Source organism: Tamandua tetradactyla, chromosome 5 (assembly GCF_023851605.1).
Source record: "Tamandua tetradactyla isolate mTamTet1 chromosome 5, mTamTet1.pri, whole genome shotgun sequence".
Taxonomy (NCBI): Eukaryota; Metazoa; Chordata; class Mammalia; order Pilosa; family Myrmecophagidae; genus Tamandua; species Tamandua tetradactyla.
Window position 1 is genome coordinate 110,641,362 of NC_135331.1, and position 16,077 is coordinate 110,657,438.

At 40.7% G+C, this 16,077-nt stretch overlaps 2 pseudogenes; both read right to left on the reverse strand.

The window, feature by feature from the left end:
• Nucleotides 1–6,702: 6,702 nt before the first annotated feature.
• LOC143683281 (zinc finger protein 839-like) lies at nt 6,703–7,554 on the reverse strand (annotated as a pseudogene).
• A 321-nt stretch (nt 7,555–7,875) lies between these two features.
• LOC143683282 (zinc finger protein 839 pseudogene) lies at nt 7,876–8,720 on the reverse strand (annotated as a pseudogene).
• Between the last annotated feature and the right edge of the window lie 7,357 nt (nt 8,721–16,077).

A 16,077-nucleotide genomic window follows, 5' to 3' on the forward strand; every position in this document is an offset into this window, starting at 1 on the left:
GACATAAGGTCTAAAAGTGATGTGTCCCACTTCCAGGTGGGAGGAATACTTGGGATTAAAAAAAGAAGGATAAACTTTCAAGGCATGAAAATTTCTGGATAATTTTTGGAAGGGCAGTAATATGGGAGAGGGGAGCAATGGAAAGAATATTCAAACTGGCTTACACAATGAGAGACAAATTGAATCTCTTCCTATGTTCCTTAATCATCCTTTATTTACTTCTCAACAAATCTCTCTTTCTATTTTCACTGTAATCTTTTCTCAACTGGCTTTCAGGAGGGTTTCCAATCCATACTGAGATATGGGTGACAGATCTTAATATGTCATTGTTGGGGGCACATTTGCATTTCCAGAGAGTATCTCTAATAACCAAAACAATTACCATCCTAGTAAGACTAGGATATTGACTAATAAGGCATCTACAGCAAGAGGAGCACAGAAGCCATTTCTTACTCACCAAAAATCAAAGGCAGCAGAGTATATATGGTTAGGAGCATGAACCCTGGCTTTTGTCTGCCCTAGTTAACATCAGGCCTCAGCTTTGGTATTTCGTGACTTTGGGCAACTTATTTGCTATCTCAAAGTCTTGGTTTCCATGTGTGAAAAAGGAAGATAGCAATAGAAACCACCTTCAAGTTTGTTTTGAGAATTAAATGTGATAATGCTCAGTACATGGCATGGTGATAATGCCTAGGATATAGAAAATGCTCATTAAATGTAAGCAAATTGTAGTTGATTTATGTTTTACATCTGCCAAGCAACTGGCTCCTCTATGTATAAAACTGGCCAGCAGAAAGTCTGAGACATCACTAACCTGGTGGTGACTATGGAAAGGGAGGACAAGGTCCTCCTGAGGCAAAGGACCTTTCACTTCCCTCTTCTTGGATTTGTGTACCATTTGGAAGTCAGTATGCACTATAATTGCTGCCCTTAAGTTGGCCCTAATCAAATTCCTCTGGGAGGAACTGGAAGATTTAATATAATAATGTTTTTAAATAGTTTAATGAATTTTCTCATTCTGTCAAATATTCATTGGGTGTTTAATCTATACATGTTATTGGACTAGGCCTTTGTAGCAATAAAAAGGAAACAAATGACCATATCTCCAAAGGAGATGATCTGCGTTCCACCTTCTTCCTCCTCCTTCTTTTTTTGTTTGTTTGTTTGAGGTGGTGGTTCTCCAAGAAGGGCCAAACAAAGAAAGCCTCCAGAAAGAAGGATACCTAGATAGATCCATTTTATAAATTTCCTAAGACTTTGGCATTCTTCCTTTTAAAGGCCTATAGCAAATAAGACCCAACTATAAAATGCTCCCAACAATTAGCATGATTTATGTGTATTTGTTTTATTTAAATTTAATTGCAATTGACTAATAGAGAGGATATTTGACTTTATAAAAACATGTAAATTATTTAGCTTTTTTTCTTGTCCATTTCTTTTGACATTTTGGGGACAATTGATTCCATTGTTCCACTTCTCAAACATTGTTTAGGCCCTGCACTGTGCCCTAGAGCTTAAAGGGCAAAATGGCCCTGGCTGAGCTTAAATTCCAACTCATCTGTCATTTAGTTATATGAGTTTGGTTAAATTACTTAAGCTCACTCAGGTTCAATCACCCCTTCAGTCAAATGAAATCATTCAGACATCCTTAGCAAGCTTCGCACCCACTGCTTTCATAGAGAAACAATACAGTAATTACTTGTTTTCTTTTTTGTTATCCCCCATTCAGAGCTCTACAGTGTGCAGAGTCCCCAGCTAAGTTTCTCTGAACTAAACAGAAGGTGTGAGATAGATTGAGATAAAAGTATTATGTAGTATCCTTTATTAGTCAATGTTCTCTAGAGAAACAGAGCCAACAGGAGACATTTGTAAACATGAGATTTATAAAAGTGTTTCACACAACTGTAAGGATGCACAAGTCCAAATTCTATAGGGCAGGCTGATAGCTGTCAACTGATGGAGGTCATTGATGAATGCTCCAGGACAGCCCTCTGGCTGAAGAAAAAAGTGAAGGCTTTCTCTTCTCCCTTCAGTCTTCTACTGGTTGGGTTAAATCCAACTGATCATATTCTCTCATCATGGAAAACACTCCCTTACTTGATAGTAGATGTTATCAGCCACAGATGCAATCAAATGACTGATGATTTAATAAACCATCCCTCCAGCTTATTAAACAGCCACAAAATATCGTTGCATTAGTTAGGCCAGTGCTTACTTGAGCAGACAACTGGGCACCATCACCTGGCCAAGTTGACACCAGAACTTAACCATGACAGTCCACCTATTTTCAACTTGGGAGTTATACATATCACTTTAAACCATACTTAATCTCTAAATAGAACCCAATAACAACATATGTTGCACCCAACCATATTTGAATGCCCTGCATACAACCAAATATGATTTCTCTCTCCAGAATAGGGTGCAAGTCCCTGGGTAACATTCATTTCTAAACTTTATATCCTATAACTTCAATATTATAACATGAACAATACAATTTATGTCATATAAGAAGAAGAAAACAAGATATTTGTTTTATGTACAGATACAAACATACTTATAATGAAACAAAGAAGAAATATTCATACAATCACAGTCCTTGTTTCTGTAACTGGTCACATGGTTGTACTTCATATTTATCATTACCTTCTCCCACTACCCATCTAGATTCCTTTTAACCTTAGCAAGCACTTCAGCTGGTCATTGTTCTTTGCCTGGTGGGGTGATCCAAACCTTATTCCTGAAGCTTCTGGGCCATTTGTAGTCCTGCCTGGACTGGGTTGTTGCACTTTTCCATTAACTTTAATCACAGGACATGGTGGTACTAAGAGATGCCCAAGGGGATCTCCTGTATTCCAGGAAAACTCTTCTTTACCCCATTGTGTAGCTGCAGTCCTAGTTCCCCTTAATAGTCAGCATCAATCACCCTAGCCAATACAGTAATCCCCTCCCTTGACTGCTGGTTCAGTGGCATGAGAAGCCCAAAGTGACCAGGTGACATTTTTTAACTTCCAGTTCAATGGAATCATTGTTGTGTCTCTTGGTAGGAGCACTTCTTTTAGAAATAAGATCTGTAGACCAGCAGAAGTTAGGCTGAAGGGACAAGAAGCAAATTTTTTTCTAGTGGATCACTAGGGGTGATAGTGAGTGGTGCCACTCCATTTCCACTTCTTGATTCCTGGACTCATGTATCCTGGCTATGGGAGAAACAGTACCATACAATGGACACTGATTCAGAGATACACAGCCTCCTGGAGAACACTGCCCCCAGCCCTGCAATGTATTGCAGCCTTGTCGGCACCATAATTGGGTCTTCAAAAGGCCATTTTACTATTCTATCAACCCAGCTGCCTCTGGATAATGCGGAACATGGCAAGACCAGAGAATTCCATGAGCATGTGCCCATTCCTGCACTTTATTTGCTGTGAAGTGGGTTCCTCAATCAGAAGTGCTATTGTTTGGAATACCATGGCAGTTGATAAACACTACTGTGTGGAATGCCATTTATAAGTTCACAGATTGCAGTTTTGGTGGAAGGATTGCATGCAAGGAAGGCAAACTCTTATCCAGAGTATGTGCCTCTTCCAGTTAGAACAAATCACTGCCCCTTCCATGATGGAAGTGATCTAATATAATTATTCTGCCTCCATATAGCAGGCTGATCACCTCAGGGAATGGTGCCATATTGGACTGGGTGTGGGCCTCTGCTACTGGCAGATTGGACACTCAGCAGTTACCATAGCCAGATCAGCCTTGATGAGTGGATGTTCATGTTACTGAGCCCATGCCAGACCTCCATCCCTACCACCATGACTAATTTGCTCATAACCCATTGGGAAATGACAGGAGTGGCTGGGGAAAGAGGATGGTTGATCTCCACAGACCAGGTTATCTTATCCAGTTCATTATTAAAACCTTCCTCTGCTGAAATCACCCTCAGGTGAGTATTCACATGGGATACAAATATCTTCACGTTTTTAGCCCACTCAGAAAGTTCTATCCACATACCTCTTCCCCAGACCTCTTTGTCACCAATTTTCCAACCACAGTCCTTCCAAGTGCCTGACGATCCAGCCAAACCACTAGCAACAGCTGATGAGCCATTATCCAAATGCACCTCTAGCCAGTTCTCCTTCCAAGCAAAATGAAGAACCCGGTGCACTGTTTTAAGTTCCACACAGTGGGAAGATTTCCCCTCACCACTGTCCTTCAAGGATATCCCAGATTGGGGCTGCAGTGCTGCAGCTGCCCAACTTTTGAGTGGTAGCAGCATATGGTGCAAAACCATCTGTGAAACAGGTCCAAGTTTTCTCTTCCTCAGTCAACTAACTGTAAGGAACTCCCCAAGAGGCCATAGCTCTGGACTGGAGAAGAGAAGGTAATGTGGCAGGAGTGGGCCAGGGGCATTTGGACCACTTCCTCATGTAATTCACTTTTGCCTTCAGGACCCACTCAAGCCCTTTCTCATTTGTACCATTTCCATTTCCTTTTGGAGCACTGCTGTGCACACCCAACTTTATCACTTGGTGGGTCAGACAACACCCTGCTCATGATAGGTAACTCAGGTCTCATGGTAACTTGGTGGCCCATGGTTAAGTGTTCAATCTCTACTAAGGCCCAGTAGCAGGCCAAAAGCTGTTTCTCAAAAGGAGAGTAGCTACCTGCAAAGGATGGTGTTTCAGTTTGCTGAAGCTGCTAGAATGCAATATACCAAAATGGATTTGCTTCTTCAAAGGATATTTATTAAGGTATAAATTACAATTCTAAAGCCTTGAAAATGTTGAAATTAAGGCACCCATAAGAGGGTGACTTCACAGAGGAAAGGCTGATTCCAGACTTTCTCTGTCACATGGAAAAGGCACATGGCAACATCTGCTGTCCTGCTCTCCTGGCTTCTGAGTTCAAACAGCCCTCTCTGCTCCTTATGCATCTTCAGACACTTGTACCTAGGCATCTGCTCTCTGTCACATCTGAGCTCTTTCTCCATGAACTCCTTTAAGGACTCCAGTAAACTAATTAAGAACCACCTAGAATGGGCAGGGTCACAGTTCCATGGGAATAATTTAATCAAAGAGTCACATTCACAACTGGGCGTGTCACATGTCCATGGAAACAATCCAATTAAAGGACCCTACTCTAAACAATAGGTCTGCCTCCGAAGATTGTATTACAATTAGAAGAACACATAGTTTTTCTGGGGAAATAGCAGTTTCAAAGCAGCACATTCCACCCTCTGCATCCCAAAAAGACATGTGACTTCCTCATACAAAATACACGAAAGCCTTAAACCATTTCAGTAACAATACAAATGTAATACAAAGTCAGAAACAGAACAAAATCTCATCAAATCAGTTACAGGCATGGTCTGTCCAAAGGCAAAAATTTTCCTTTGACATTATATCCAGGGATGAAATTCTCCCTGGCAGCATGGGAAGTGACTCACAGGGATGAGTCTGGCCCTGACACCATGGGATCAACAATGCCATCCTGACCAAAAGGGGGAAATGAAGTGTATCAAATAAGGTATCAGCAGCTGAGAGAGTACAGAGTTGTGAGGTTACTGTGGAGGTCACTCTTATGCAGGCTTCAGTTAGACATTGTTCCTATTATAACTTGTCAAACTCCAGCCAAAAGCATTCCTGCCAATCCTAAATAATACCTGGGGCATTATATAGCTTCTGCAAAGGTTCCATACATATGGGTAACTCTCCAGAAATCTCCAACCTCCAGATGGGTCCTTGGACCAGATAAGTGCTGAAATGCAGAGGGGCCAGCCTTTCTAGAACATCAACTAGTTCCATCTCCCTATCCCATATTATAGATAGCCCCTTCCAACATGATAAACTTAGAATGGGCATAGCCCAAATACCCCTAAAGAGTGAGAGAAAGATCAAAGGTGATGGTGAAGTTATACACAGAAGGTAGGTTTAACAAATCAGATTGAGTACAGAATAAGTATATTGATATTTCTTTTAGTCTTCAGCACCTTAGAGCAGCTAGAAGTAAAAACTTAAAATTGTGGAATTGTAACTCATACCAAGCTCTGCAGTCCATTCTACAACTAATTATTGCAATGCACTTTGAAATGCATTGCTTTTTTGTATATATGTTATTTTTCATTAACAAAAGAAAAAAGAGAAAGAAGAGTATAATAGAGAAGATAGAATGTAACAAATGAATATGACTGCTGAATCAATATATTGATTTTTTTTTTGGTCTCCAATGTCTAGGAGCAGCTAGAAGAAAAAATGAAAAATTGTTGAACTATAACCCAACAATGAACTGTAACTCAAATCCATTCTCATAATTATACCAAACTATAAAATCAATGTAGAACTATTTGTTAAAATATACTTGGAATTTTATTGCTTTTTTGTATATATGTTATTTTTCACAATAAAATAAAAACACTTAAAAAATTCTTCTCTGGTTGTGGACCTATGAGGCTTAAAACAAACTGTCTGATTCCAATACACAAAGCAGGAATCGTCATAGGATAAACATTCCCATTGCCATAGGGAGAAATTGAAAGGTAAAAAAGATTCCCTAGACCCAAACAGTTCCAAAAACCAGCAGGGCAAACTCCACTAGATATTTCTTTTAGAAACACATTATTCTTTATAAATATTTTTTCAGTATTTACATTAGAAAAAATATACATTATTTGAAAAAGACTTTCTTTGGATAAAATACATAGAGATATCAGATCAACTCCACTGAAAGGGCCCTGCTTCCACTCTGTCTGGAGGAACCTGTTCCACTTAGCTGTCTGCAGGACAGGCTCATCTGTCTTGTCGCTATGATGATGTCTTTCTCCTGAGACACGACTGTACCTGGATGGGACAAGATAATACCATTCAAAGTCCGAATGAAAGTGTTCCTGTCCCTGAGACACTTCAAGGCACCCATTCATCAGTTCAAAAGCCATGGCTTCACCTACAACCACAATGCTCTCCAGCTCTGTCTGGCCAGTAGATGCCTCCATCCCACAGAAGAACTAGGGAGAGTCACCTACATGATTTCCCAGATCCCCTTCCATCCACAGTTGACACCCAAGCTCAGACTCAGCCCTATGGACATAGTTTTCTGGCCCAAGGCCCAAGGAGGGCACATTCTCAAAAACAGGGGGACACAATATCCACAAGTGAGATACTGCTGGGACTGGATGGCTAGTTGTTGAGGTGGAAACTTATGCATCTGGAGGAGCTTGGCAGCCCCACCTGGCCACAGAGACTCCATACCTCTGTTGGATCCTGCAGTGCTGCAGAGACCTGAGCTGCTCAGATGGTCCTCAGTGTTCTGGTCTGCAAAGGTTTCCTGAATGATCTCTTTGGGGAAGGCTGATACCCTCTCCTGAGTCATCTTCTTGGGTTATTGAGTGTAAAGAGCCAGCCCATTCACATTCTGGTACAAAATGGCAGAGCCTGAAGACCCATTCCTGGCTTCCAAGCTAGAAAATGCTTTAAGCTGCTGGCCAGTATGGAAAATGCTTGGCTCACCATCAGAAACCATCACTGCATGACTCTCTTCTAAATAGTTGTGTAGGGCCAGAAGCAATCAATCAGGCCCAAGCAGGGAAAGTCCCCACAACGTTGGGGCAGAATGTCCCCAAGAGTTAAACAATAACCAATGTTAGGAAACTGAGAGAACGGGATGTGTTTTTGGCAACAGCTAATGGCATTTTTCTGCTTCTATGATACACTTGTTTGCTAGCAACTGCAAAACCACAACATGATTTTAGCCTTTATAGGCACACCTTGAAAACCTCTGGGGGCTGCTCTCTGAATCTTCCTTCTTGGAAGTTTCTGAGGCAGTTGCTGGCTGGCTAATAAAGACTCCAAATTGGCTTGAGTTTTGAATTATGTGGTCTCTCTTTCAGTGCGCCTCACAATGTAAGTGAGCAAGATTCTCATTTGCTTGCGGGGCAAAGCCAGCTGCAGGGGCACACAAGGTCCTAGGCTCCTTCTGACCTCTGCTGGGGATAGCAAAAGACTCAACATTATTCTTGTGTGGCATTTCTCTTCAGGTCCTTTTCATGGAGCCCAGCACTTCCTCTGTGACCTCATTCTCCCACTTTTGCCTGCTAGCTTCCTCTGGCCTCTCCTCATAAATCTCTTGACTGCTGCCCTCAGGTGGAAGGCAGTCTGGGCATATTTCTCTTTTTCTCAGGGGTTCTTCTGTTATTTCTAATGATGTAACAACCTTATTATTGTTTGTTTCCAGGGGCTCCTGAGACCATGGACCAGAACTACCAAGATAATCTTGACACATTTCCTTCACCATTTTATGCAACTATTCAAAGCTGGGAAAAAAAGCTTTGTTAGATGACCTTTTACAGACTTCATCAGGAGAAATTCAGACACTGTCACAAACCTGAAAAAGTCTGGCCAGCCCCTCTCTGCACTTTGCTCCTTTAATGCATCAGTGTTCACATGTTGCTGAGCTGCTTGACTCTGCTAGAGGATGGCTGTGTGGGATTTCCCCAGGACTTTGGAACAGCCACGTCTTCTAAATCCTGTGTATCTTCTTTGTTCCCAAAGGACTAAATAGCTTCCATTCTCTGGTTCAGATACCATTTCCTCTTCAACTTCTATGGACTGACCAGTGTGTAGACCACCTAGGGTTGACTCAGCCTCCTTTGCACACTGGGAGAAGGTCCCTTCCTCACCTAAAATGGCTGGAGTGAGCAACTGTGGGAAGCTTAGGTTGATGGTAAGGTTTTACTCCAAATTCCTAAGGGCCTGCATTGTGATTCTCCTATAGGGGCCTACCAAAGTTTCCAGACAGCTTCCTATTTGCCACTGACACTTCCAGCACCATTGGATCCACTGGATCATATAGCCCAAGTGGCACAGCAGCTTGAACAGCAGCCTGGACATGTTGCAGAGCCTCCCCTTGTTCCTGTCCCCACTTAAAAACCAGCAGCTTTTCTGGTCACTCAGTAAATGGGCAGGAGTAGCACACACAAATAAGGAATATGTTATCTCCAAAATCCAAAGAGGTCAACTAGGTATTGTGCCTCTTTTTTGGTCATAGAAGGGGCCAGATGCAACAACTTATCCTTCATCTTAGAAAGGATATCTTGACATGCCCAACACCACTGGAAACCTAGAAACTTCACTGAGGTGGGAGGTCCCTGTATTTCTGCTGGATTTATCTCCCACCTTCTGACACACAATTGCCTTACCAATAAGTCTAGAGTAGTTTCTACTTCTTGCTTACTAGGTCCAATCAATATGATATCATCAATATAATGGATCAGTGTGATATCTTGTGGGAGTGAAAAATTATCAAGTTCCCTGCAGACAAGATTATGAAATAAGCCTGGAGAGCCTTACCCCTGAGGTAGGACAGTGGTATATTTAGTGCTGGCCTTGCCATCTGAAAGCAAATTTTCTGGTGGTCCTTACTAACAGCTCTTGAGAAAAAAGCATTTGCCAGATCAATAGCTGCATACCAGGTACCAGGCAATGTGTTGATTTGTTCAAACAATGATGCCACATCAGGAATGGCAGCTGCAATTGAAGTAATCACTTGGTTAAGCTTATGAAAATCTGCTGTCATCCTCCAAGACACATTTGTTTTCTGCACAGGCCAAATAGGAGAGTTGAATGGGGATGCAGTGGGTTTCATCACCTGCATCCTTCAAGTCCTTAAGAGTTGCACTAATCTCTGCAATGCCCCCATGAATCCAGTATTGCTTTTGGTGTATTATTTTGCTTGGTAGAGGCAGTTCAGGTGGCTTCCATTGGCCTTTCCTACAATAATAGCCCTCGCTCCACTAGTTAGGGAACCAATGTGGGGATTCTGCCAGTTGCTGAGTATGTTTATTCTAATTATGCATTCTGGAACTTGAAAAATAACCACTGAATGTGTCTGGGGACTCCTGAACCCACTGCAAGATGGACCTGAGCTAAACCTCTAGGGATCACCTGACTGCTAAACCTCCAGGGAAGCCCCTACTCTGACTGGTAGACCAGAGTGACAGTTTAGATCTCCTGGAATTAGTGTCACTCTGAGCCAGTGTCTAGTAATCCATGAAATATTGATCATTTCCTTTTCCCCAATACAATTGTTATGCTGGTAAAAGGCCCTAGGTCTCCTTGGAGAAGGCTGGAAAGAAAGTTAATGTGCAAATTTTTGGCAGTGTAACAGGGTCTTTCCCCAAGGTTACATGACCTTCCCTTCATTCAAGGGGCTTTGGGTCTGTAAGGTGTCTCAAGTTTGGGAATTGATTAAGGAATTGTGACTCTCAGTTTTTGTAATTCAAGTTAAGCTTTTGTTTACTTGACTTAGAACTCTTCTGCTTATACAGCTCAAACAGAAATTTAGTAGACTGACTATCTATTTTACTTCCACTACCCCATGATCTACTAGCCAATGTCATAAGTCTCTGCAAGTCAGATTATTTTGACTGCTGCTTTGAGTCTGCTGTACGTTATGGCGATCACATCCACCTGGTATATGGCAATTGACTGTTGCCACATGGCTTCTGCCAGCTCAGGATCTGATCATCCCCACTGTGTTTAAGTATTCCAGCTCAGTGACAACAGTCCCCAGAGTAATATCTGACCTACATGGAAGGGTGACCTATAGAGCTCTTCAGGAATGATAGAGCTAGTCTCATAAAGTTATTCCTCAAATTCCTAGTAAACAGTGTGTTCTCTGGAAATTCCTGGGGTGTGTGAGCAGGATTTCCATGATAAATCCACTCTAACATTCTAATCCCTCTAAGTCTTTGGCTCCTCTCATCTACATTATACCAGGGCAGTTCTGGCATTTCAACCTCAGGTAATGTCAGCCACCTTCTGATTCATGTTTCACCCAACCACACAAACAAACTGTTAACATACTTTTTAATCCTTCAAGCTACAAAACTGAATGCAGAACCTCTGCTTTGGGCCCATATAAATAAACTCAGCCTTATCCAACTTTATGTTCCTTCCACCATTATCCAGTACTCTTCATATTTGTGCCAATTTGAAAGTGCTGTGTACCAAAGAAAAGCCATGACCTTTAATCTTGATTCAATCTTGTAGGGTGGAAACCTTTGATTAGATAGTTTCCAAGAAGACTGACCCATTCAGTTGTGGGTGTGGCCTTTTAATTGGATGGAGATGTGACTCAACCCATTAAAGGTAGGTTTTGATTAGTTTACTGAAGTCCTTTAAAAAGGAAAACATTTTGAAGGAAGCTCAGACACTTGAAATACCGTTGCTTCAGAGGCAACAGAGACTCAGATATCTGAAGATGCTTGGAGTGTCAAAAAAAGATCAGATGCCTAGACATGGAAATTTGGAGATGCAGAGGTCAGCAGACATTGCTATGTGCTTTCCTATGAGATGCCAAGCAAGCCAGAATCCAGAGTTATTTTCCAGAGGATGTATGTGAAGACCCACACACACTTAGAGATGAAACCACTGGATCAGGAGCTGGGCACAATGGAACTGGGAACGAGGACCAGCAGACACCAGCCGTGTGCCTTTCCATAGGACAGACATAAGCCTTTCTTGAGTCAAATTCTCTTTCTCTGGATGCCTTAGTTGGGAAATTTTTATGGTCATAGAACTTCAAACTTGTAATTTAATATATTCCCTTTTTAAAAGCCATTCCATCTCTGGTACATTGCATTCTGGCAGCAAGCCAAAACAATATCCATTAACACACATAGTCCCCTAAATTCTGTCTATATAAATAAGAAAATGCATACATTTCTTTTGGAGTATAGCATACCTCCTCCTGGGTCACACATTTATACCACAACTTTTGGGGCCTATTGAGACTTTTGTCTAGTTATAGGTCCTGAGGAAAAGATGGGTGGTGGAGGTGGGTCATGAAAAGAATTAGAAATGTCTTTCAAGTCAATTACCTCAGGGCATTCCATTGCAATTCCATTTGGTGAAACAGCATTAATCACTTCAGAGAGAAAAGTGAGGGCTATTTCCCCAGGGGATGTGATTACAGGTTTAGCAGGCACTGAAGGGTTAATCTCCTTAGGTGGAGGTTGGATAAGAGACTCCTCAGGGCAGGCTGGAGGCCAGGAAGCTGTTTTCTCAAGGCAGCCTACAGGTAGAAAGCTCTTTCCTCAGGGCATGCTGTAAGTAGGGTAGCTGTCCCCTCAGGGCAGGCTAGAGGTGAGGCAACTATTTCCTCAAGACAGACCATCATGGGTTTATCTAGCAAAGACTCAGCAGAATGCAGGGTTTCTATGCCCACACAGTCATCATTATCAACCCATAGTTCCCATCCCAAGTTTCAGGAACCCATTATTTTCCAATCAAAGTCCTTACTTTAACAGCAGACACCATGCAAGGTTAAGAATTTAGTTTACTTTCCAAATCTGCTACTCACACATAGTAGCCTGAAACTCTGGGTCTGGTTTTCAGAAATCTCAAGTCTGTGACTATAGGAAGTAAGAGCTTCTTTCAGGCACACGTAGAACTTTTACATCTTTCATACACCGTTTAAGTTGCAAATTTGAAACCTTCAGTTCATCCCTTTCTTTCATAACTTTATCCAGCATATCTAAAAAAAACCAGCCAAACATCATAATATCTCTTAACTCCACAGAACTCTGTTAAGGTGTAAAAACACTGTCATCCAGAGCACTGCCTTGTATAAGAGTATGATTAGGAGAATCAAATGGTGACATTTTGTGTATCTATATTACCAACACATGTCATGGACTGCCAGTGCCATCTTTTTCTTCTTTTTCAAAATTATTTTTTATTGAGAAATTTTCACACACATACAGTCCAGACAGGTATACAATCAATGGCCCACGATATTATCACACAGTTGTATATTCATCACCATGATCATTTTTAGAACATTTGCATCACTCCAGAAAAAGAAATAAAAAGAAAAAATAAATAAACTCATGTATTCCATACCCCTTTCAATCTACCCAATTTTACCCCATATACCCCCTATTATTTATTTATTTATTCTCTCTCTCTCTCTCTCTCTTTTTTTTTTTACTTGTCTGTCCATACTCTGGATAAAACAAGCATCAGACACAAGGTTTTCACAATCACACAGTCACAGTGTAAATGCTATATAGTTTTATAATCATCTTCAAGAATCAAGGCTACTGGAACACAGCTTAACAGTTTCAGGTACTTCCCTCTAGCCACTCCAATACACCATAAAATAAAGGTATTTCCTTCTAGCTATACTGATACACTAGAAACTAAAAGGGGATATCTGTATAATGCATAAGAATAATCTCTCCAGGATATCCTCTGTTTGAAACCTCTGAGCCACTGAAACTTTATTTTGTCTTATTTTTCTCTTCTCCCTATTGGTCAATAATGCTTTCTCAATCCCATGATGTTGGTTCCTGGCTCATTCCAGGAGTCTTGTACCACATTGCCAAGGAGATTTATACCCCTAGGAGTCATGTCCCATGTAGAGGGCAGGGAGTTCACCTGCCAAGTTGGCTTAGAGACAGAAGCTACATCTGAGCAACAAAAAAGGTTCTCTGAGGGTGACTCTTAGGCATACTTATAAGTAGGCTTAGCTTCTCCTTTGCAAGAATAGGTTTCATAGGGGTGTCCCCAAGACCAAGGGCGCAGTCTACTGAATTATGTGTCCCCACTGCTTGCAAGAATATCAGGAATTTCCCAGACAGGGAAGTTGAATATTTCCTCCTTTCTCCCCAGTTCCCCAAAGGGAATTTGCAAGTACTTTTTTATTCTCTGCCCAAATTACTTTGGAATATGTTGGGGCATCACACTAACCTGAATAAACCAACAAGATCTCATGCCCTATTCAAGATTCCATGTAATTATGGTGTTCAACCAAACTGACCGTACATATTAAATTAGATAATGCACTACCCAAAATATAAATTTTGGGCCAAATAAACATCTCTTCCTTTCTTCTCACATAGAAGTTGAAGTTTTAAAATCCTTTACCTCATATTCTGATTTACCTTAATCCTATCCATATCAGCTTCATTCATATCTTTAATCAAAGTCTGATCACTTTTTCAACTTTTTAACAATTACTGTATGGGGTAATGCTTCTCCATAACTTCAAAACTTCCATGCTCTAACTCTGAGCCTCAGGTGTCACATAAATAATAAAAGTTCAGGGAATGACCAAGTTATACACACATAGATCAATATCACAGATTTTAGAAGTAACAGTTAGAACTCCTGAATTTGTATGACTGCTTTTTATAGTAAGTACTTAATATCTAGGACCTTTTGCAATAGGCTCCAACCCATTGATTCAGAAATAAAGCAGCATTGGTCATAATGTCATCATATAATGTTTTACTTTTCTGACTGCCAATGCAAGTACTATGCAATGGGTTGGATTAAACAATGGGAATTTATTAGCTCACAGTTTGGAGGCTAGGAAAAATTCAAATGAAGTCATCATCAAGGTAATTCCTTCTTCCCAAACACTGGCATTTTGGGCTGGCTGCTAGTGATCTTCAGTCCTAGACTTCCCTGTCACATATCTCACATAGCAATGCCCTCTTCCAGGTTCCGTTAACTTTCAGCTTCTGGCTGCCCCCTCTGTGGCTTTCTATCTGTCTGAATTTCATTCTGCTTATAAAGGACTCTAGTAATAACATTAAGACCCACCTTGATTGAATTGGGCCACACTTTAACTGAAGTAACCTCAACAAAAATCCTATTTACAATGGGTTCCTTTCCACAGGAATGGATTAAGTTTAAGAACATGTTTTAGGGAAAAACATAGCTCCAAACCATTGCAGAAAGGAAATTAGGGCATGGGGACAAGGAACAATAAATTAATTATAGGTGGGGAAAGATGTCAAAGATTTTTGAAGTTGGGGTATTTGACCCTCACAAATGGTCACCAATTACTATTGATTTTTCCATTCAAATTTTCCCCACTTTGAATCATTATTATCCTATTCAAAACTAAATAAATTCAACCACTTCTAATTGCTATATCTGACTCCAATCAGTCTGGAAAGCAATGGATTTCACAATATGAAAAGTGAACCATTTGGGCTAGGGTGGGGTGAGAATGGAAGAAAGATCAGTTAAGGTTTAGATTCCTAATGTGCAATTTAGTGAGGAAGCTGTTAAAAGAAGTGTCCAAGATAAAATAAAACACTTGACTAAAAGCTCATACTGCCCCCTTAATAGTAGCTTTCATAGTCTCCCTGGCAATGTAGGAGAGGACTCCCAGGGATGAATCCAGACCTGGAACCATGGGATCAAAAATTCCATCCTGACCAAATGGGGGAAAAGACATGTAATTAATAAAGTGTCAGTGGCAGAGAGACTTCAAATAGAGTTGAGAGGCTACTCTGGATGTTGTTCTTATGAAAGCTTCAGGTAGATTTTGCTACCTATAATAACCTGCCAACCCCCAACCAGGACCATTCCAGCCAGACCTGAAGAACACCTAGGGCAATTTATAAGATTCCACAAGGGTTTCACGCACTAGAGTAACTTGCCAGAAACCTACAACCTCCAGATGGGTCCCTGGTACAGATAAATTCTGAAACCTAGCCCAGTCTCTCCAGAACATCAGATAGTTCCATCTTCTTACCCCATATAAGTGCAGACCCTTCCAATATCAAAAGTTTAGAATTGCCATAGCCCAAACAACCCCCAATGAGAGATATGGAAAAATTAAAGGTGATGGTGGAGTTACACATAGAAAATAGGACTTAACAAATGAATACGAATGCTGAATCATGAAATTGATATCCTTCAGTCTCCAGTATCTTAGAGCAGCTAGAAGAGAAAACCAAAATTGTGACATTGTAACCCATATCAAAGTCTGAAATATGTTCTACAACTAATTGTGGTGTTGTACTTGGAAATTTGTAGCATTTTCGAATATATGTTATTGTTCACAAAATAAAAGTCAATGTAATGATAAAAAAAAAAGTATTTAAGCCCTTTAGCCTCCTATATTCTGGAGCAGTTGGAAAGAAAAATATGAGAGGACCATATGGTAACCCATGACAAACTCTGGGATTTATCCTGTTACCACTTTTTTAAGAGTGCCTTGAAAACTTTTGTTTTTTTATTTCTTTGCTTTGTATATATGTTATACTATACAACAAAAAATAATTTA